The sequence below is a fragment of the Nicotiana tabacum genome, chromosome 20, assembly GCF_000715075.1.
Source record: "Nicotiana tabacum cultivar K326 chromosome 20, ASM71507v2, whole genome shotgun sequence".
In the NCBI taxonomy this organism is placed as follows: Eukaryota; Viridiplantae; Streptophyta; class Magnoliopsida; order Solanales; family Solanaceae; genus Nicotiana; species Nicotiana tabacum.
The window spans coordinates 55572008-55594631 of NC_134099.1; positions in this window are offsets into that span (position 1 = coordinate 55572008).

Consider the following 22624-nt stretch of genomic DNA (forward strand, 5'->3'; position numbering starts at 1 on the left):
GTCTTTCTCTCCTCTCTCTACCTAGCATGCATACCCTCAATCCTCCTAGCAATGCTCACCACCTGCTGATAGGAAATATCCATCTCCAACTCACGATCCATGCTAGACCTGATGCTGGGAATAATCCCCTCAATAAACTGGCGAACTCTCTCACGAACAGTAGAAACCAAGGTTGGGGCATGTCTTGCCAAACTAGTGTAACAGATTGCATACTCTGAGACAGTCATAGTACCCTGGCACAAATGCTCAAACTCTACGCGCCACACATCCCTGAGGCTCTGAGGAACATACTCTCTCAGGAATAGATATGAAAACTGAGCCCAAGTCAGTGAAGCAGCCTCATCTGGACTGCCTAACTCATAGGTGCGCCACCACTCATAGGCGGCTCATCGAAGCTAGAAAGTAGTGAAGTAAACCCCGCTCGATCATGATATACCCATGGTACGAAGAATGTGATAACACTCATCTAGAAATCCCAGAGCACCATCCGATGCTAGACCACTGAAAACAGGAGGCTTGTACTTCTTGAACCTCTCAAGACTTAGCTGCTCATCCTCGGAAGCCGCTACCCTGTCCTCGGGCTGAACTGTCACTGTAGGCGGTACATGAATAATCTTAGCGACCTGCTCAACATGCACTCGCTGCTCAGGAGTGCAGGCAGTGGGAGTCTGTGCTCCTCCCCCGGCCTAAGATGTAGTTGCAGCAAGGGGAATCAACCCTGCCTGAGCCAGTGTGGTGTACATGCTCATGAACTGTGCCAGAGTCTCCTGAAGAGCTGGAGTAGTAGTAGTAGTAGGCGTGTCAGGTGCCTGGAATCTGGCTAGAACAACTGGTGGTACCTCGGCGACAGCTCGCGCAGGTGTTCTGGCTGCACCACGTGCGCATCCTCGGCCTCTACCCCGGCATCAGCCTCTAACAGCTGTAGTAGGGGGTGCGGGTGCCTGATCATCTCGGGTAGCATGTGTCCTCACCATCTGTGAGAGAATAGAAGAGAGAAGTTTAGAATTGTGATGTCAAAATATCGCACGACAAGGAAATCAAATGAAGTGAAATTTTCTAACAGTTACATAGCCTCTCGTAGATAAGTATAGACGTCTCCGTACCGATCAGTAAGACTCTAATAAACTAGCTTGTGTTCCATGACTCCTATGAACCTAGAGCTCTGATACTAACTTTTCACGACCCCGGTTCGCCCTCCATGAACCATCATGACGGCACCTATTCTCTACGACTAGGTAAGCCTAAAACGCGAAAGATAAACCAATTTGCGAAAGAATACAATTTAAAACAGAAATAATGTAATAAAACAGCGTTTTAAAAGTGCCGCTCGGCATACAAAATATAACTCTCAAATCCAATATATATATATATATCTCCCAAAATCCGGAAACTCATGAATCACAAGCTAAGGATATTACATAGTGCTCTAACTCCAAAATAGTCTAAAACAAGTAAATACAGAAGGGTTACTCTCAAATCCAATATATATATCCCAAAACCAGGAAACCCATGAATCACAAGCTAAGGATATTACATAGTGCTCTAACTCCAGAATAGTCTAAAACAAGTAAATACAGAAGGGTTGTAACAACAAGAGAGAATAGAGAGAGAGAGAGAGAGAGAGAGACTGCTCGATCTGCGGATGCGATAGATATACCTTGAAGTCTCCGAAGGGTCGCCTCGCCTCAAGAATGGTACGTCTGAGTCAAGGTACCTGGATCTGCACATAAGAAATATGCGCAGAAAGGGCATGAGTACACCATAGCGGTACTCAGTATGTACCAAGCCTAACCTCGGTCGGGTAGTAACGAGGAAGGTTAGGGCCCTACTGAGGTTAAATAAAATATAAAATTCAACAGTGTAGAATAGAACAGTATAAATAAGTACAGGAATAAAAGTAACACAAGATATAAATGGCAACAACAACTATTACAAAGAGAAGGTAAACACAGAAAGAAATATGGTTCAGTGCCAAAATAACAATCGGGGATCTCCCAAGATACCTTCCTGCAGTCTCAAATGTACATATCCAATGGATCTCCCGGGATCCTATCCCGTAGTCCAACTCATAGTGCGTGGGGATCTACTGGAATCCCATTCCGTAGTCCCAAATGTAAATAGAAATGACAAATTTCTTATTAAGGCAAACAAGTAATTCTAACCTAGCATGCTGCACAAAATTCAGGTAAGGACGTTTGAACAAGTAAAGCAATTAAGTCACTTAGACATGCTTTCCTAAGCTAACAACAGGCTTAATAGTACAAGTAATAAAAACAGGATAGGAAACATACTAGTAATTACTTAATGAAAACCAGATTTCCAACAATTAGCACAAGTACGCACTCCTCACCTCACGTACAATGCATTTCAATTACCAAATATACCAAATCCTAAGGGGAAGCTCCCCCACACAAGGTTAGGCAAGCCACTTACCTCGAACCGGCTCAAAATCACTCTGAAACCACGCTCTTGCCATGAGTACTCGACTCCAAATTGCCCGAATCTGTTGTATTCAATTTCATAATGTAAATAACTCTTCAAGTAACTGATTATACAAAGGAATTCTAAGCTAATACGCAAAACTAGGTAAATGACCAAAATGCCCCTTGGACCCACATCTCGGAATCAGGTAAAATTTATATTTTTAGAATCCTCACACTCTCACAAGTTCATGAAATGACGAAACTAACTATAGATTGATGGAACATAACTAGAAAGGGAGTAAAGAATTGTTACTCAATGATCTCCTTTTCAATTTCCTCCCTAAATCGCCTTCTCCCGAGATCCAAATCGAATTTCCAACTTTTGAAACCAAACCCTCGAAATTTCATATTTCTTCCTAGCTATTACCGCATCTATGGTCAAGGGAGCGCGCTTGCGGATGAATGCATCGCAGGTGCGAAAAGTCACTTAACGGGCTGGGTCTGCATCTGCGGTCACTGGGCCGCATTTGCGAAAACCTAGCCACACCTGTGAAATCCTGAAGCTTGTCCCAAACTCACTTCTATGGCCACTTAGCCACTTCTGCGGCGCCGCACCTGTGGTCCCACACTCGCAGGTGTGGTTATGACAGAAAACCAGCAGCTGAAGCTGCAACTCTAAACTCCAAAATCCTTTCGTCAACCATCTGAAATCATCCCGAGGCCCCTAGGACCTCAACCGAAAACGCCAACAAGTCTAATACCACTTTCCAAACTTATACAAATCGTTAAAACACCTAAAACATCATCGAGATGACGAATCAACCACGAATTCAAGCCTAAGTACTCCAAAACTCAGAAATACACTTTCGATCTAAAAGTCTAACAAACCTCGTCTGAATGACCTAAAATTTTGCACAGACATCACATTTAACACTACGGAGCTATTCCAACTTCCAGAATTCCATTCTGACCCTCGGATCAAAATCTTACTATCGAACCGGAAACTTCAAAATTCGACTTTTCGGTATTTCTAGCCTAAATTAGCTATGGACATCCAAAACACAATCCAGACACGCCCGTAATCCCGGAATCACCCAACGAAGCTAATGAAACCATCATATTTCCCTTCTGAGGACGTCTTCACAATGTTCCGACTACGGTTAACTTTCCAACACTTAAGCTCTCATTTAGGGACTAAGTGTCCCAAAACTCTCCGAAACACAAAGCCGAACATCCCGGCAAATCAAAATAGAAAAAATAAACTCGGGGAAAGCAGTTAATAGGGGATCGGAGCATAAATTCTTAAGACGACCGACCGGGTCGTCACACACATTTGGGGGGTGGGGTTCTAATCTTATCCCAATTTTAATAGTTAACTGGGTAATGTCCTGTTACCCGGTAATTAATCAATTCCCCGCATAATTTAAAAATTATCTCAAATTACTTAAAATTCTACTTATTTTTAATATACTTTATACACCTTACTATTATGGCTATAGGGTACCTTGTATGGTACTAGTCCATAAATACCGGACATTTTAACTTGGACCGTATTTTATCTCAAAATGCCAAACTTTGACAAAAATTCGTTTTTTTATATTACTTACCCTCTTACCTTCACGAATTTACTCATCACTTATAATCCATATAATCCCCAAATAATTTTTTCCTTGGGCCGATGCCAATTACCTTACGACAAATTCAACGTACAATACTGCAGGATGCAACATTATCGTAGCTTATTACTGCGAAGTGTAACATCACCATAATGTGATACTGCAAGGCATAACAACATCGTAATACTACGGTATGTAACATGGTGCAACCAATTGGACCGAGGATTGTCAGAAGGCTTTTGACAAAATCAAGGAATACATGTCCACACCGCCAGTCCTAGTCCCGCTAGAGCCTGGTAGACCACTACTCTACCTCTCTGTATTAGATGGGGCTTTTGGTTGTGTTTTGGGACAACATGATGAGACGGGAAGAAAGGAGCAAGCCATATATTACTTGAGTAAGAAGTTCACACCTTATGAAGCATGGCACTCTCTGCTGGAACGCACTTGTTGTGCTCTGACATGGACTGCTCAGAAATTGAGGCACTACTTCTATGCCTATACCACATACCTCATATCAAGGATGGATCCTCTGAAGTATATTTTTCAGAAGCCTATGCCTATCAGGAAGCTGTCCAAGTGGCAAATATTGCTGAGTGAGTCTGATATCATCCATGTAACTCAGAAGGCAGTCAAAGGATAAGCGTTAGAAGATCATCTTGCCAAAAATCCTATAGGAGGAGAATAGGAACCACTAAAAACGTATTTTCTTGATGAAGAAGTATCATTCGTAGGAGAGGACATTGCTGAAGCCTACGATGGTTGGAGAATGTTTTTGACGAAGTTGAAAATTTAAAGTGAGTCGGTATCGAAGCCGTCTTGGTATTAGAAATTGGTAAGCACTACCCGGTGTTTGCAAAACTCATGTTTCCATGCACCAATAATATGGCTGAGTATGAAGCCTACATATTAGGGCTTAATTTGGCCGTCGACATGAATGTTCAGGAACTGCTGGTACTCGATGACTTAGACTTGCTAGTGTATTAGATACAAGGAGAGTGGGCTACAAAAAACACCAAGATACTGCCATATCTACATCACGTACAAGAGATGATGAAAAGGTTACAAAAATTAAGTTCTGGCATGTTCCTAGAATCCAGAATGAATTTGTAGATGCATTGGCCACCCTGTCCTCAATGATACAACATCCAAACAAGAATTTCATCGATCTCATTCCAGTAAAAATCCACAATTAGTCATCATACTGTGCTCATGTCGAAGAAGAAATAGATGGAAATTCATGGTTCCATGACATCAAGGAATTGGCAAAAGGAGAATATATAGAGCAAGCGAACCATACTCAGAAACGCACACTGGGGAGGCTGTCCAATCATTTCTTCCAAAGCGAAGGAATTCTGCATAGAAGAACTTCTGCTCTAGGACTATTAAGGTGTGTTGACACCAAAGAAGCTTCCAAATTGCTCAAGGAAATACATGCTGGAACCTGCCACCCACATATGAGCAGTTTTGTTCTAGCCAAGAAGATACCCAGGGCCGGATACTTTTGGATGACTATGGAAACAGATTGCATCTGGAATGTCCAGAAATGCCACCAATGCCAGGTACATACAGATACGATACGGGTACTGCCAAACGAACTCAATGCAACAAGTGCACCTTGGCCTTTTATTGCCCGGGGAATGGAAGACATCGGTCCAATCGAATTCACTGCTTCAAACGGGCACAAGTTCATTTTAGTGGCCATCAATTACTTCACTAATAGGGTTGAAGCTGCATCCTACAAAGCAGTAACCAAGAAAATCGTCGCATATTTTGTCAGGGATCGTATTGTTTGTTGATTTGGAGTTCCCGAGTCCATCATCACTCATAATGCCGCCAATTTCAATAGTGATCTGATGAAAACCATGTGTGAAACTTTCAAAATCAAGCACAAACTCCACATCATACATGCCTCAAATGAACGGAGCCGTGGAGGCTGCCAACAAGAACATTAAGAAGATACTAAGGAAAATGGTAGAGAATTACAACCAATGGCACAAGAAGTTACCATTTTCCTTATTGGGATACCATACCACAATCCACACATCAACCGGTGCATTTCCCTATTTGCTGGTTTATGGTACCGAAGCTGTCATTCCTGTCGAGGTAGAAATTCCTTCTTTAAGGATCATATAAGAAGCCGAACTTAGCGATGCAGAATGGATAAGGAGCCTCTATGAGCAATTAGCCCCCATAGATGGAAAAAGGATGAATGCAATGTGTCATGGTCAGCTTTATCATAATAGAATATCCAAAGCTTTCAACAAAAGGGTCAAACCAACACAGTTCACACCGGGGTAGCTGGTGTTGAAGAGGATCTTTCCACATCAAGATGAAACCAAAGGGAAATTTTCACCTAAATGGCAAGGTGCTTAGATGATTCACATAGTATTAATAGGAGGAGTACTCATACTCACATAAATGGATGGAGAAATCAGGCCAAAGCCTATCAATTCAGATGTAGCCAAAAGATACAATGTGTAAACTATTTGTGTTTCTTCATATGATGTAATTGAACTACGCTTGACCTGATTCCCGTTTAAGAGGGGATACGTAGGCGGCCCTATGGGTTCAGTCACAATTCATAAAATTCCCATTTTCCCCACAATCAAAACTGGGCAGAATTTTGAGGTGGACCCTCAAATTCCGAAGCATGTTCAGCCAATGATACTGTACGCGGAATAGCCAAAAATTCATCCAGATAACTAGGGCAGCGTTTTGAGGAGGGCCCTCAAAATTCTATGTCAAGAAGGTCCCAATGTCTCAAATAGTGTCACATTTACTGGTTCATCTGATCAATATTTAAATCGCATATTACTATGTTCCAAATAACTATGCATACATATTTTTAAAAACTTTATTTTTTTGCCAAATGCTACCCATGGTGACTCGAACAGGACTATAGGTGGAGCAGAGCAAAGCAAGCAGACAAAGGCATGAATCAACCTCCCCTACAAAACTCACAATTTTTCTTTCGATGTAGGAACAAGGAATAACCACAAGTACGTGCACCTTAAAATCATCACCTTCATAATAACTGGAATATCAAGCACAAATATATCTCTAGCTAAGAAACATCCTGGTCCTACTTGCTATTTGTCCACTACATGAGACTAAGCATTGTCTCAAATCTTGCATGAGGCTAAGCCCTGCCTCCTCACCTGCATAAGGCTGAGCATTGCCTTCCACTTGCATGAGACTAAGCACTGTCTCAAATCTTGCATGAGGCTAAGCCCTGCCTCTTCATTTGCATAAGGCTAAGCATTGCCTTCCACTTGCATGAGACTAAGCACTGTCTCAAATCTTGTATGAGGCTAAGCCCTGCCTCCTCACGTACATAAGGCTAAGCATTGCCTTCTCCTTGCATGAGACTAAGTGTGAGCACGTGATTTTTTCCTCATACGAATTACTCCAAAATAACTCCCGAAATTTTTCTTTAATTATGTGTTATTTTTAGGAAATATTGTACGGTTTTCCTGTTTGTTTGCATGTGTAATTTTATTAATGCATTTTAAAAATACAAAAAAAAATAATATAATGTAATATGTGTTGCATGTGCATTTAGGATTTAGTTTTTCAATTTAGGAATTAACAGGTTTTACAAAAATAAAAATCACAAAATATGTAATTATTGTAATTTTGTCATTTAAATGTGCCCTTATATGATTTCATTTTTTTTTCTTTGATTTGCATGTTAATTATTGTAAGTGTTAATTAAATATTTGTAGTTAGATTTTACAATTAATTAGGAATTGTATTTAAATTAGAAAATTTAAAAAGGAAAAGGAAAAGAGTTCAAAAATGTGAAGAAATGCGGATTGGGCCAGTTTTTAAAGAAAATCAGGCCCAAAATCACAGCCCATACCCGCCCCAATCCAGTCCAACTCAGGGGTAAACCAAACGACGTCGTTTGGTCACTTTTCATCAAGGTCGTTGGATTAAATCAATCTAACGGTTGAGATTCAATATCCCTACCCGTAACCCTCTACCCGACCCATTGCCCGGGCCAACCCATCCCCAGCTTGAACAAAACGGCGTCGTCCCCTTTAAGTGAATTGATCCTGGCCATAGATCGTGATGGATCTAACGGCCAAGATCAATTCCCCCCTCTACTATAAAAGCCTAATTCCTACCCCCAGCCCCCTAACCAAACACCCCCTCCCTCTCCAGTTCATCATCGTCCCTAAGACGATACCCCAAACCCTAGCCGCCTTAGCTCCCCTTCGCCTGAAACCCGGCGGCAACCACGCCGCCGGCCACCACCTTAACACCATAGCTTCCCCACAACATCCTCTTTCCAGATCTGATGATAGTTTCCTTCGAATAATCACCGATTTCCTCAAATCTGCAATCGAAAAGTTCGTCTGAAACTTCATCTACTCAGATGATTACCAAATTAACACCACAGCTTATCCTGACCACCCTCATCATGAATCTGGTAGTAGTTCAGCTCGAACCTTCCTGGAACTTCTCGAATCTTCATTTGAAGGTTCGAGTCAAGCATGAACTCACCCAGATCCGTCCCAAATTCACACCAAATGACCCCTAGGCCTCCCTCACCCCTTAGTCATCTTTGGTTCCCTTCGAATCTGACCAGAAATGGTTGAGCCCTACCTTTAGGAACAATAAAATCCCAAATTTTGGAATCTGCCCAAATTGAATAGAAGGTTGGGGTCTAATCGACCTTAATCGAAGTATTTCAGTTGAGAATACTTCGACTAAGGTCTGTTTGATTTCAAAGAATCGAATCAGAGTTTCGAAGACTGGGTCCGTATTGATTCTGTTATTATAAGGTATTTTCTTTCTTTCCTTCGTGTTTGTTTTCATTATTTACGTATCTGTTTATTTACTATGTTGATTTTGGTTGTTGTTAAGTCACACTGACTCTTTTTATTTTCAAAGGACCTTTTATTTGGTCCAATTTTGTCTGTTATTTATAGTCGCCTTAACTGTATGTGTTATAAATTGTGAAATCGAGTCCTAAATTTCGTCGCTTACTTAATTCCCTGTTAGTCTATAAATTCGTCAATAACACTGTTTGATAGTTGCTTTGTTACTAATTTGTTTAAGTGTCAATTGTAATGTGCAGTCGATTAATAAGTAGTGTCGATTAATTAGTTTCCGTTAAATCCTTGATTTTGGCAATAATCCTGAAACTATTTGAATTGCTTGTTTTCATTGTTTGCTGATCAATGTCAGCTATAATACACAATCGTTTGATTAAGCTTCATTGATTAGTCTGTTTGTATAGACTGAATCATTCAACATTCTGTTGGTTTTAATTCTGATTGTTAATTGTCCGATTAGTTAAAATTCTGTAAATATTGTTCTGAATTGGAAATCTAATGTTTTTTTGCATTAAAACCTTAGGGTTTGGTTATAGCTGTTCAAACAGAAACTAGTGTTGATAATTAAGTTTGAACAGATTGTAAAATCTGTTTTGTGTTGGATTCTGATTTTTGTATTAGGGTTAGTATTATTGAGAGTTTTAAAGAGTTGATTAAAGGTTAGTTTGGGGAAAATAAACTACAGGAATACTTGTTTAAAGGCTGCTGAATATTTTAAACCTGTTAGTGGACTGATTTGAGACATTCCTAAGTGGGTTTGTGTAAAGATAATAGACAACTAATGGTAGGGTTCAATAATGTGTTTGTTTAAAGAATACTGGGGAACAAAAGAAGATGGGGGCTGAAATTATGGGAAAAGGTGTCCTTAGTGGCTTGATTAATTGAAAATTCAGACTTAGTGCTATTTGGGTGGAAAAAACTGATTTGAAAAGATTAAGGAGGGTCCGGGCAGTAGGCCGGAAGAGGAGGAAACAAGTTATATAAAAGGGTGTGTTGGGACTGATTTAAGGGGGGATACACATAGAGAGATATACAGACGGAAAAGAGAGATAGAAAAAAAGAAAGAGAACAAAAACACTGATTAACACACACAGAAAGGCAGAACACAGAAAAATAGAAAAGAAAGAGAGAAAAAAATCAGAAATATCATTTCCTCGTATCTGTCGGGATTGTGTTTGGTGATATTGTTTGGACTGAATCTGTTGTTTCTTGAGGATACTACTTTGTTTAATTTTTCACAAATTTTTGGGGCTGTCCAATCTGCTGAACTGTTGTACGCGTGCTGCTGTAAATTTTGCTGACCTTCATATTTCTCTGCTGCTGGTTTTCTTTTTGTTGTTGCTGCTATTGCTGAACTTTACCTCTTTCACCCTCATTTTCAGGTATATATATTTAGACTCATGTTATCGCAAAGTGGCAATGTCACAAAGAAATGAAATCTGGAATTCTAAATATGTCCGCTATCCATTTAAATTCGTTAGTTGAGTTTCAATTTTTAGTCAACTAATATACCTTATGCTCGGTGTGGGAGCTATTAGTCCATCAAGACCTCTTTTGAAGTTAGTATAAGGTTTGCAATAGTTCTATTTATTTCAGAATATCTTTAAGTATAGCTATATTTGAAATATCGAGACAGGGAACTTGGTAGAAAGTTGACTATTCTTTAAATTTTGTATTTAGACCATGATTAATTAAGCGCTTGGTAACATGAAAATATCGAGGGACCACGCAAGTAAACTTCCTCAAGCCTGATATTGTTTAATTCTAGTTGACATAAGTATTCTCGTTTATACAAAATAGGGCCTAATAATGGGGATAACTATACGTGAGAGGTGAATCGATATAATTCGTTACGATTAAGACATTGGAATATTTCCGGATGGTTTAGATGTGTATTTGCGATATATAATGTCAATTTATTTAATCAAATTTGTAAATTAGTTTTCTTTCTTAATAACAAATGGCCATTTATTTTAGGAATGCGATTAACCCATTTCCTTATAAATAGTATATAAAAAATAATGTTAATGATTTGTACAAAGCATAGATTTAGTATTTGTAAATAGCTTGCATAAGCCGAGATAAAATTGGTTTGATTTTATTTTTTCCAAACTCAATCATCGTAAGCAAATTAACCAAATAATTTGACCTTTGGATTAAAAACTAGTTGTGTAGAAGAAGGTCGGATTTATAAATACGAATTGCAACATTCTAAGTCAAAGATATACAAAGTAGAGTTCGCTCCGAATAGAATAATGGAAATTCTTCGAAAACTATTAGTTTGCTTATCAATTAAACTTTTCCTAGTTTTTACACATAATTCGCTTTGGTAAGTCTTCAAACATATACACTTAGTCTTAAGCTTAGGAAAATAATAAATAACTTGTGCATATAATTATCAAGTACTAAAAATACATATAATGTATTCACGATAAAAATGGTAGTTTCAGTTGCACGTTATTTATTTATTTTTCATCTCATTAATCCTTTTAATTTAAATAGTTTTGAGGTATATAATTCACACGCTCAAAATATAACATGTGGTCAACACCTAATAAATTTTGAATTTTTTTAAGAAATCTCGAGACATTCCATCCGGTGATTTCCCATGGCTTTCATATTTAAAAACAAATGGACATAATAAACATTTGTAGAAAATTTATATTTCCATCAATAATATTTTGTGTAATTAGGGACACGTTCGCGTGACATGATTACATTTCTAAAGACAATTCGGAGTATGCGTTCGCGCAACTTCGAGCAAACTTTCTTAATAAAAGGGGTTTTTCGGAGGATATTAAATTAATTTATTTCATATAACCCGAGAGGTGCAGTTCACTATTTAATAATACAAGAGTGACGAATGTTCGTAATTTTATTTTAAGCACGCGCAATTTCGGCCATAAATTCTTTTTATAATAAAAATATAAATAATACTATCGATCTCATTGTGTACACGTATGCGTGACACGATTCTTTACGTTTATATAAAAAACATATAATGCGAATATACGTACGCGTGATTCGTTTCAAGGAAGGTCTATAATTGTGAACAATCTAACCAAAAGCGGTAATAAAATCATGCAACAAGAAGTAATGTATTTAGTAAATCAAGATAATTAGGCCAAGTATAAAAAATGGTTAAGCGACCGTGCTAGAACCACGGAATACGGGAATGCCTAACACCTTTTACCGGATTAACAAAATTCCTTACTCGGATTTCTGGTTCGCAGAATGATAAACAGAGTCCTATTTTCCTCGATTCGGGATTAAAACCGGTGACTTGGGACGCCATAAAATTCCCAGGTGGCGACTCTGAAATTAATAAGGAATCCCGTTTCGATTGTCCTTTAATTGGAAAAACTCCCTTTACACTACGCCCTCCTCGGTAATGTTGCGTAAAGAAAGAGGTGTGACAGCTCTGGCGACTCTGCTGGGGATAATACCACTGATTCAGGGTTAGAAATTCGAGCTTAGATAAATTGTTATATTTGGTTTTATCTGATTCTGTTACATGATATATGCCTAATGTGCTAAATGTTGCTTTCTACCGCTTTAATATTATTTGAATTGTGTATATAAAACTGCTACGAAACCCTCCTTCCTTCTGAGTCTTCTGAATTTATGGTGCACACGTGCGCGTGGCCCACCTTTCTGTTAGAAGTCATACCAAATAAGACGAAGTTGGGACAAGTAACTAGGCCGGGTAGACTTTCGTGCTCCCGGTACGTTGCCCCCATTTCGGCTCAAGCTGTCCGTTTGGTTAAGCCAGGTCTAGAACAATCTGCCTCAGGTTTTTCACTGAGAATAACTCAGCCTCGTACCGGATCCTTAGTAGGAACGTCTATTTGCATCATGTACATTTGACCTTGGAGACTCAACACAGGGGTTGGGTCTGTCTAGGACAGGTGAACCCGAAATGAAAAGACCATCCTGATGCATCTTACTTGCTACATGTGCATTCATTTGCCTCGGATTTGCTTGTTGACCAGCTTAATTGAAAAAAAATCATTGTGAGAGCCGAGAAATAAAGTGGGTTGTTTTAGAAAATTCCCAAAATAGTTTTAAATTTTGAAAAAAAAAAAGAAGAAGTGTTAAATAAAAAAAATGATTTTTCTTTTTATGAGTGTCTGTTTTCAAAATGAGTCTTGATTTTGTTAAAACTAATCGCAGATACAAAATGAGCACCACCCAAAACCCACCATTCGCAAATGTAGATGAGTTTCTATTTCGGCTTCAGATGTGGTGGCATTAGTTAGGAGAAGATGGTCAGAAATGGGTCATTAAGCATTTGGGAACTCTCACAGATATTATGAAAGTTAAACCACGTGATGATTTGATTACGGCGTTAGTAACTTTTTGGGACCTTGTTCACAATGTCTTTCGCTTCTCTGATTTCGAGCTTACTCGTACATTAGAAGAGATAGTTGGATATGCCGGTTTTGATGGAGATTTAAGAAACCAAAGTCTTATATTCCCAAAAGCTCCCTCAGTGTATCGATTCTTTGGGCTCCTGAACATCAGTAATCAAATCAGAAAAAGCAACATTGTCAGAGGATGTTGTTCTTTCAACTTCCTATATTCAAGGTTCGGAAAGCCGGATGGATTTGAAATTCATGAAAAGGGCCTTACTAACAAACAGAACAAAGACACCTGGCAGATTCACCGTCGCTTCGCTTTCATGGTGGCTTTTCTGGGAATCATTGTCTTCCCAAACAAAGAACGAACAATTGATATTCGCACAGCGAAAGTCGTTCAGGTCCTCACTACCAAGGAAAATCACACCCTTTCCCCGATCATTCTCTCAGACATTTATCGGGCGTTGTCTTTATGTAAATCAGGGGCAAAAGTCTTCGAAGGGTGCAAAATTTTGTTGCAAATGTGGATGATTGAGCATCTACAACATCACCCCAAGTTCATGCAGTATTGTCCAAGCAATGACAATTTCATCGAGAGTTATGAAGAAAGAATAAAAGATTATAAATCTCCAGAAGGGGTGGAGGCCTGGGTATCTCATCTAAGATCCTTAGCGGCAAGTCAAATTGAGTGGACTTTGGGATGGCTCCCGATAAGAGAAGTGATACACATGTCAACCTTGAATAGTTATTTGCTGCTATTGGGATTGAGAAGCGTCCAGCCAGATGCGGCACAGAGAGTTCTAAGACAACTAGGGAGATACCAAGTGGTGCCTGATGATGAGGATTTGAGTATGCAAGTGATCGAGTTACACCCTAAAGCCACTCTTCCCGAGGCTTTAATTCAGCAGATGTGGAATGGATGTCGATACTTGAAAGATGATACTCAAGTTCCAGACACTACAAAGGGCGAGATAAATCCAGGATATGCAAGGTGGTTTGAGAAACAATCCCGCGTGGATGATGTACCAGAACCCGATCTGAGAAGGCCTATAAAAAGATCCCATGTTCAAACCTTTAATGATAAAATCCGAGAACGATTGATTTGGGGAAAAAAGGAAAAGAGATACAAAGCAACTATTCATGCCTTAAAGGAAAATCTGAGGAACCTCAATTTGGAGAAAGACTTACAAGCACAAGAAGCAGAAGGTGAAAAGAAGAGTCTGGCTTGTGAAAATAAAAATCTTCACGCTCAATTTCAAAAAATGAAGAAAGCTTCTGAAACACCAATGAGAAGTTGGAAAGATCAAAAAATCATCGTCAATCTTTTAGAAAAAATGCAAGATTATGACTCCATTTTGGCAAAAACCGAAAAGGCGTTAGGCAAAGCTAAAGAAAGAATCATACAATTAAACGAGAAGGCCAAGTCTAAAAAGGAACGCCAAGTAAAGCAATCCGAAGAAGACAGGGCACAATTCAAGAAAGAGAAAGACCGTTGGATACATTCAGAAGCTAAACTCCATGCACAATTGGAAGAAGCGAGAAGGTACAATAGAGAACATCAGCACGCGGATATCAACAGAGAAAGAGCACAGGCAAGACTCGATCAGGCCAGACTCCGAGCTCAATTAGAGTCAGCTTTAGATCGCGAAGACCGTATAAGAGATATAGCCACCACTCGCCAACAGCAACTGCAAAACCAAGACCAACGTCTCCAAGATTTCAGGGCACAAATCCATGATTTGGCGGTTTACACCTCTCAAAGTTATGTGAACTGCCAAGGGATGGATTATGAAAGGTTTATAGAGCATGCATCTATTTTTGCCCGTCATCTGGCAAGGGAGTTAGAAAGAATGTATCGTACGCTAGGAGGTCATCCGGGTCAAGCCCCATCGTGAGCAGATGATCCAATAATTGAAAACAAAAGTGGGGAGTGGAGCATGTTCACAACTGTTAAGAGTTATGTCTTTTGTTTGATTTGGGTTTGTGCCGAGTTTTTAAACCATTTTCTTATAAAGTTTTCCAAATGTTATGTCTGTTCCATCTTTGTATTATTTCAAGAATAAATAAAAGTGTTGACAATTGCTTTACGCCGGAACTATGCACGGTCTGATTCATGCGGGGACATGATACGTAGGCAATCTTTATAAGATTCGACCACAATCAAAAGAAGGAATAAAATAAAGAGTGAGTGACAATAAAGAGAAAGATCAAGAAAAGCTAGGATGACACAAGCAGCCGAGCAAATGCATGATAGAAAAGGGTTATTTGTCTAGGAACATTGCATCTCAATGTGTAATTATATATGTGTCAAACTCTCAAAACTAACAAGTTTGTTCATTTCCAGAATTCAAGCAGTTAGTTTTTCTAAGAGTATACTGGCATATAATCATTATCACACCAGATCAAAAGGACCGATACCCGAAAGCATGTCTATCCCGGATGTCGACACAGGTATTGAGATAGAGGAGATGGACGTCGGTAAAATGAAAGAAGAGATGCTTAAACTTAAGCAACAAATGGCCGAGATGTATCGGGCCTGGTCTACAGGGCAATCACCCCCATCTTACCCAGCTAACCCTACCTCCACCCCATTACTAGCCCAAACTCAGGATAATCCTGCCACTGAACTATCCCCGAGTTTCCCCATCTACCAGCACTACCGGGGCACCACCTCCTATACACCGCAGTCTCCACCCCCTAAACCAGTTCCATACCCTCCTCCACCAGTAATTCCTGTCTTCGTGGCACCTCCCCCAGCTACATTCCACAAATCTCCTAGTGAGCCTATATTCCAGGCCCAGGACAACCAATACTACCCCCCAGAGCCCACTTTCAAAGATTCCGGAATCCATTCATTTACTCCCCGGTTTGACCTCCCAACAGAAATTGACAAGCCAGTCAAAAATACCGAACAAGAAGAGATGTTCAGGAAGGTCAAAAGCTTAGAACAATCGTTCCAAGACATGCGAGGGTTAGGAGGGCAGGTCAGTGTGGCCTACAAGGTCTTATGTTTTTTCCCAAATGTGTAATTACCAGTTGGTTTCAAGATGCCCAATTTTGACCTATACAACAGGCACGGCGATCCGGTAGCCCACTTGAGGGGTTTCTGCAGCAAGATGCGAGGAGCTGGGGGAAGAGACGAATTATTAATGGCTTACTTCAGTCAAAGTTTGAGCGGATCAGCTTTGGAGTGGTATACCCGCCAGGACCATGGGAGATGGTACACCTGGGATGACCTGGCACAGGCATTTGCTTGTCACTTCCAATACAATCTGGAAATCATCCCAGATCGACTATCCTTGACAAAATTTGAGAAAAAGCACAATGAAAGCTTTAGAGAGTATGGTTTCCGGTGGAGGGAACAGGCAGCAAGGGTGGATCCTCCAATGAAGGAAAGTGAGATGGTAGATTACTTCCTACAAGCCTTGGAGCCAACTTACTATGCCCATTTGGTTTCAGCGATAGGAAAATCATTCAACGAAGTAGTGAAGATGGGAGGTATGGTGGAAGAAGGCCTCAAGACGAATAAAATCATGAGTTATTCGGCTATTAAGGCAACTACTCAAGCTATTCAAGGCGGAGTAGGAGGGATTGGAAAGAAGAAAAGAGAGGAAGCGGCAATGGTTGATTCAGGAACTTGGTCGGGGTCCAGAGGTTTACCTCATTACTACAATCAACATCAATCCCACTAACCAACTTATCACCACAATTCACCCCAACACTACTATCACCCGTCGGAACCTCATTTTTCCGTCAACCATGCGCAAGCATACAATCAGCCACCTACCCATGCTCATTGGCGTGCTCCTATCATTCCAAGTACCTACCCTTATCCGTGAACCTATCCCGGACCAGGTTTCAGGCCTAATCAAGCACTCAGGGGTGAAAGGGTGCAGAAAAAGAAAACCTTCACTCCACTGGGAGAATCCTACACTAGTCTGTTCCACAGGCTAAGACAGTTGGATATGCTAAGGCCAATACAATCAAAGCTGCCCAATCCTCCTCCAAAGAATCTGGACTACACCGTTAGCTGTGAGTATTGTTCTGGTACACCAGGCCATGATACAGAAAAGTGTTGGCATTTAAAAAATGCAATACAAGAGCTGATTGATACTAATAAAATTGAAGTTCAAACCCCCGAAGCTCCCAATATCAACAGAAATCCAATGCCAGCCCATCAGGAGGCCAATATGATAGAAATAGTATGGGCTGATGGGGAAACAAAGAAGCCATCACAAACCGTCATGATGATTCGGTCTCATGAAGCCAAGCCAGATGAACAGTTAGCAAAGGAGAATTCGGTACCTAAGCAGAACAAAAATGGTGATGAGCCATCTGTGGTAGTTGAGAAGGGATCTTCAAGCAAAGTTACCACGAAGCAGGAAGGGTCAAAGGTGATTGTACCAGGGGTGGCCAGCAAACCCATAATAGTCGTGGAAGGAGCCCGTATAGATCGGGTTATTAGCAAGCCAGTAACCCAGTTACCAGTGATCAACAACAAAGCTATTCCATGGAACTACGAACGGGTGACGGTAATGTACAAAGGAAAAGAAGTCAAGGAAGAAGTCTGTGAGGTGCAAGGCTTGACTCGTTCGGGAAGATGTTTTACTCCCGAAGAGTTAAGAAAAACTAAAAATAATCCAACACCAATAAAGAAAGTCGTGACTGAAGAAGAAGAGGAAGAATTCTTGAGAAAGATGAAGCTCCATGACTATTCTATCATGGAACAATTGAAAAGAACGCCCGCTCAAATTTCATTATTGTCGTTGCTGATCCATTCGGACGAGCACCGTCAAGCTTTAATGAAGATCTTGAATGAGGAACACGTTCCTGATAAGATCTCCGTGAATCACTTGGAAAAAATAGCCAACAAAATCTTTGAGGCAAACAGAATCACATTTTCTGATGATGAGTTGCATGTGGAAGGTACTGAGCACAACAGAGCTCTTTACCTCATCTTGAAATGTGAAAACTCCGTAGTGACCCAGGTGTTGGTTGACAAGGGGTCAAGCGCAAACATCTGCTCTCTCTCCACTCTGAGCAAGTTGAAAATAAAAGAGGAGAGAATCCACAAGAATAGTATTTGTGTACGGGGATTTGACGGTGGAAGCAGAGATTCATTTGGCGACATAGTGCTGGAGCTGACAATAGGGCCAGTTGAATTCACAATAGAGTTTCAGGTGCTGGATATAGCTGTTTCTTATAATTTACTGTTGGGTTGACCATGGATCCATGCTGCTAAAGCAGTCCCATCAACACTACACCAGGTGGTCAAGTTTGAATGGGATAAACAAGAAATAGTTGTGCATGGGGAAGACAGTTTAAATACTCACAGCAGTGCCGTTGTACCGGTAGAGGGAATAGAAGATGACCAGGGACCATGGGTTTACCAGGTTTCCGACACAATGTTGGTAGAGAAAATTCCAGAGGGGAAATACATTCCGAATCCAAAGATAACCGCTGCATCAGTCATGGTAGCCTATGAAATGTTGAAAAATGGTTTTGTACCCGGCAAAGGTTTGGGCTCATCCTTGCAAGGCATTATACAACCAGTATCTCTTCTCGAGAACTGAGGAACATTTGGATTGGGATTCATACCCACTGTCACAGACGTGAGAAAGGCCAGAAAGCCAAAACAGAAGGCATGGGTCCTTCCAAAGCCAGTCCCACATCTATCAAAGTCTTTTGTCAAGTCCGGTACCAGAAATCACCTGATAACAACAATTCCTAAATCCATGATTAATCCTGAGGACGAATTAATTGAAAGATTTGAAAAGCTATTTGACGATGTGAACATGGTGGAAAACGGTGAAGGTTCTAGCAACGCGGAAGTTCAATTCGTTGGGCCAGAGACAAAGCTTAATAACTGGAAAGCCACTCCTCTCCCCATTCGAAAGGAGTCTTGGTAGTTTATTTTGATTTTACTTCAGTTTGTTTGAAGTGTGCAAACCTTGTTATCTTTCATCATCCAATGAAATACAGTTTCCTTTTCATTATCATTCCTGATAGTTTTCTTTTCTTTTTCTTCTTTTTCTGTACAGTCCCTTTTACGCTGGCTCTAGTGATATAGCATGCATAAGGAATCCTCAGCCCAGTCTTAAAAATCAATTTGATTCCGAAATAATAATCCAAGAAGTATATTGTGATTATGAATCAGAATATGATGAGGATGAAGCTTTCGAAGAGATTAGTAAAGAGTTAATTCATTTTGAAGAAAAAACCAAACCTAACCTGAGTGATACTGAAGACATCAATCTAGGATATACAAATAATATCCGAGAAACTAAAATAAGTGTCCACCTTGAACCAAAGATCCGGGAAGATTTAATTAAAACACTCATCGAATTCAAAGATGTTTTTGCATAGTCATATGACGACATGCCAGGCTTGAGCACTGATTTAGTGGTTCACAAATTGCCCACTGATCCAATGGTGCCTCCTGTCAAGCAAAAGCTGAGGAAGTTCAAGACTGATATGAGTGTGAAAATTAAAGAAGAAATCACCAAACAGTTGGATGCAAAGGTCATTCGAGTCACTCGATATCCTGTTTGGTTGGCTAATATCGTTCCTGTGCCAAAGAAAGATGGCAAGATTAGAGTATGCGTCGATTACCACAATCTCAACAAAGCAAGTCTGAAGGATAACTTCCCATTACCCAATATCCATATTTTGATCGATAATTGTGCCAAGCATGAGATAGGATCTTTTGTGGATTGTTATGTCGGGTATCATCAAATTCTGATGGATGAAGAAGATGCAGAAAAGACGGCACTCATAACCCCATGGGGAACTTACTGCTACCGGGTAATGCCATTTGGTTTGAAGAACGCCGGGGCAACTTACATGAGAGCAATGACCACGGTGTTTCATGATATGATACATAAGGAGATTGAGGTATACGTGGACGATGTGATCATAAAATCAAAGCATCAGGCCAACCACGTTGGGGATTTGAGGAAATTCTTCCTGAGACTTCGCAGGTACAACCTCAAGCTTAACCCTGCCAAGTGCGCATTTGGCGTTCCATCTGGAAAGCTGCTGGGATTCATAGTCAGTCGGCGAGGCATCGAGCTAGACCCATCAAAGATCAAAGCCATCCAAGAATTGCCACCTCCAAGGAACAAGACTGAAGTAATGAGTTTGTTAGGGAGGTTAAATTACATCAGCAGGTTTATTGCTCAGCTCATGACAACCTGTGAGCCTATTTTCAAATTGTTGAAGAAGGATGTTGCGGTCAAGTGGACTCATGAGTGTCAAGAAGCGTTTGATAAGATAAAAGGATACTTGTCAAACCCACCCGTGCTGGTTCCGCCAGAACCAGGAAGACCTTTGATTCTTTACTTGACAGTTTTGGAAAATTCATTTGGTTGTGTACTGGGGCAACATGACAACACCGGCAGAAAAGAACAGGCCATTTACTACCTTAGCAAAAAGTTCACAGCTTATGAGGTTAAGTACACTCATCTTAAAAGGACATGTTGCGCCCTAACTTGGGTAGCTCAGAAATTGAAACACTACTTGTCATCCTACACTACTTACCTCATTTCGCGTCTGGATCTGTTGAAATATATTTTTCAAAAGCCTATGCCAACAGGGAGACTTGCAAAGTGGCAGATATTGCTCACAGAATTTGACATCATCTATGTGACTCGGACTGCCATAAAAGCCCAAGCATTGGCCGATCATTTAGCCAAAAACCCGGTCGACGAAGAGTACGAGCCATTGAGAACTTATTTTCCCTATGAAGAAGTAATGCATATCGGTGAGATGGAGCAAATTGAGAAACCTGGCTGGAAACTTTTCTTTGATGGAGCTGCTAACATGAAAGGAGTCGGGATAGGAGCTGTGATTATTTCTGAAACCAGGCATCACTATCCTGTTACAGCTCAACTTCGGTTTTATTTCACCAATAATATGGCTGAGTATGAAGCTTGTATTTTGGGTTTAAGGCTAGCTGCAGACATGGGTATCCAGGAAATCTTGGTTTTGGGAGATTCGAATCTTCTGGTACATCAAATTCAAGAAGAATGGGAAACACGAGACTTGAAGCTCATACCATACCGGCAATGTTTACATGATCTTTGTCAACAGTTTCGATCAGTGGAGTTCAGGCATATTCCAAGAATCCATAACGAGGTTGCCGATGCATTGGCTACCCTGGCATCAATGTTGCACCATCCGGACAAAGCTTATGTGGATCCACTGCATATTCAAGTCCACGATCAGCACGCTTACTGCAACATGGTTGAAGAAGAATTTGATGGTGAACCATGGTTCCACGACATCAAGGAGTATATCAGAATGGGGATATATCCAGCACAAGCCACAGGGGATCAAAAGAGAACCATTAGGCGATTGGCAAATGGATTTTTCTTAAGTGGAGGAGTTTTGTATAAAAGAACACCAGACCTTGGATTATTAAGATGCATAGATGCTAGACAAGCTATGGCTGTCATGTCTGAAGTACATTCGGGAGTTTGCGGATCCCACATAAGCGGATATGTGTTGGCAAAGAAAATTCTCCGAGCTGGTTACTATTGTCTTACCATGGAGTGAGATTGTATCAGTTTTGTGCGCAAATGTCATCAATGCCAGATACACGGAGATTTGATTCATTCTCCACCATCCGAGTTGCACACAATGTCGGCACCTTGGCCCTTCGTCGCTTGGGGCATGGATATTATTGGACCAATTGAGCCAGCAGCATCCAATGGGCACAGGTTCATTTTGGTAGCCATTGATTATTTCATCAAATGGGTTGAGGCCAAAACATTCAAATCAGTGACCAAGAAAGTTGTGGTCGATTTTGTTCACCCAAATATCATATGTCGATTCGGAATCCCAAAGGTGATCATCACAAATAACAGTGCTAATCTTAACAGTAACTTAATGAGAGAGATATGTCAACAGTTTAAGATTATACATCGCAATTCTACCCCATATCGGCCCAAGGCGAATGGAGCAGTCGAAGCAGCCAACAAAAACATAAAGAAGATACTTCGGAAAATGGTAGAAGGTTCAAGACAATGGCACGAAAAATTACCATTTGCGTTGTTGGGATATCGCACTACTGTTCGCACTTCGGTAGGAGCAACTCCTTATTTGTGGTATATGGCACTGAGGCGGTAATTCCTGCAGAAGTTGAGATTCCTTCCCTTCGGATCGTCACCGAAGCTAAGATTGATGATGATGAATGGGTCAAAACCCGTTTGGAACAGTTAAACTTGATTGATAAAAAATGATTGGCAGCAGTATGTCATGGTCAATTGTATCAAAGAAGAATAGCAAGAGCATACAACAAAAAGGTGCGTCCCCGAAAGTTTGAAGTGGGTCAACAGGTGCTGAAACGTATTCTTCCACATCAGGTTGAAGCAAAGGGC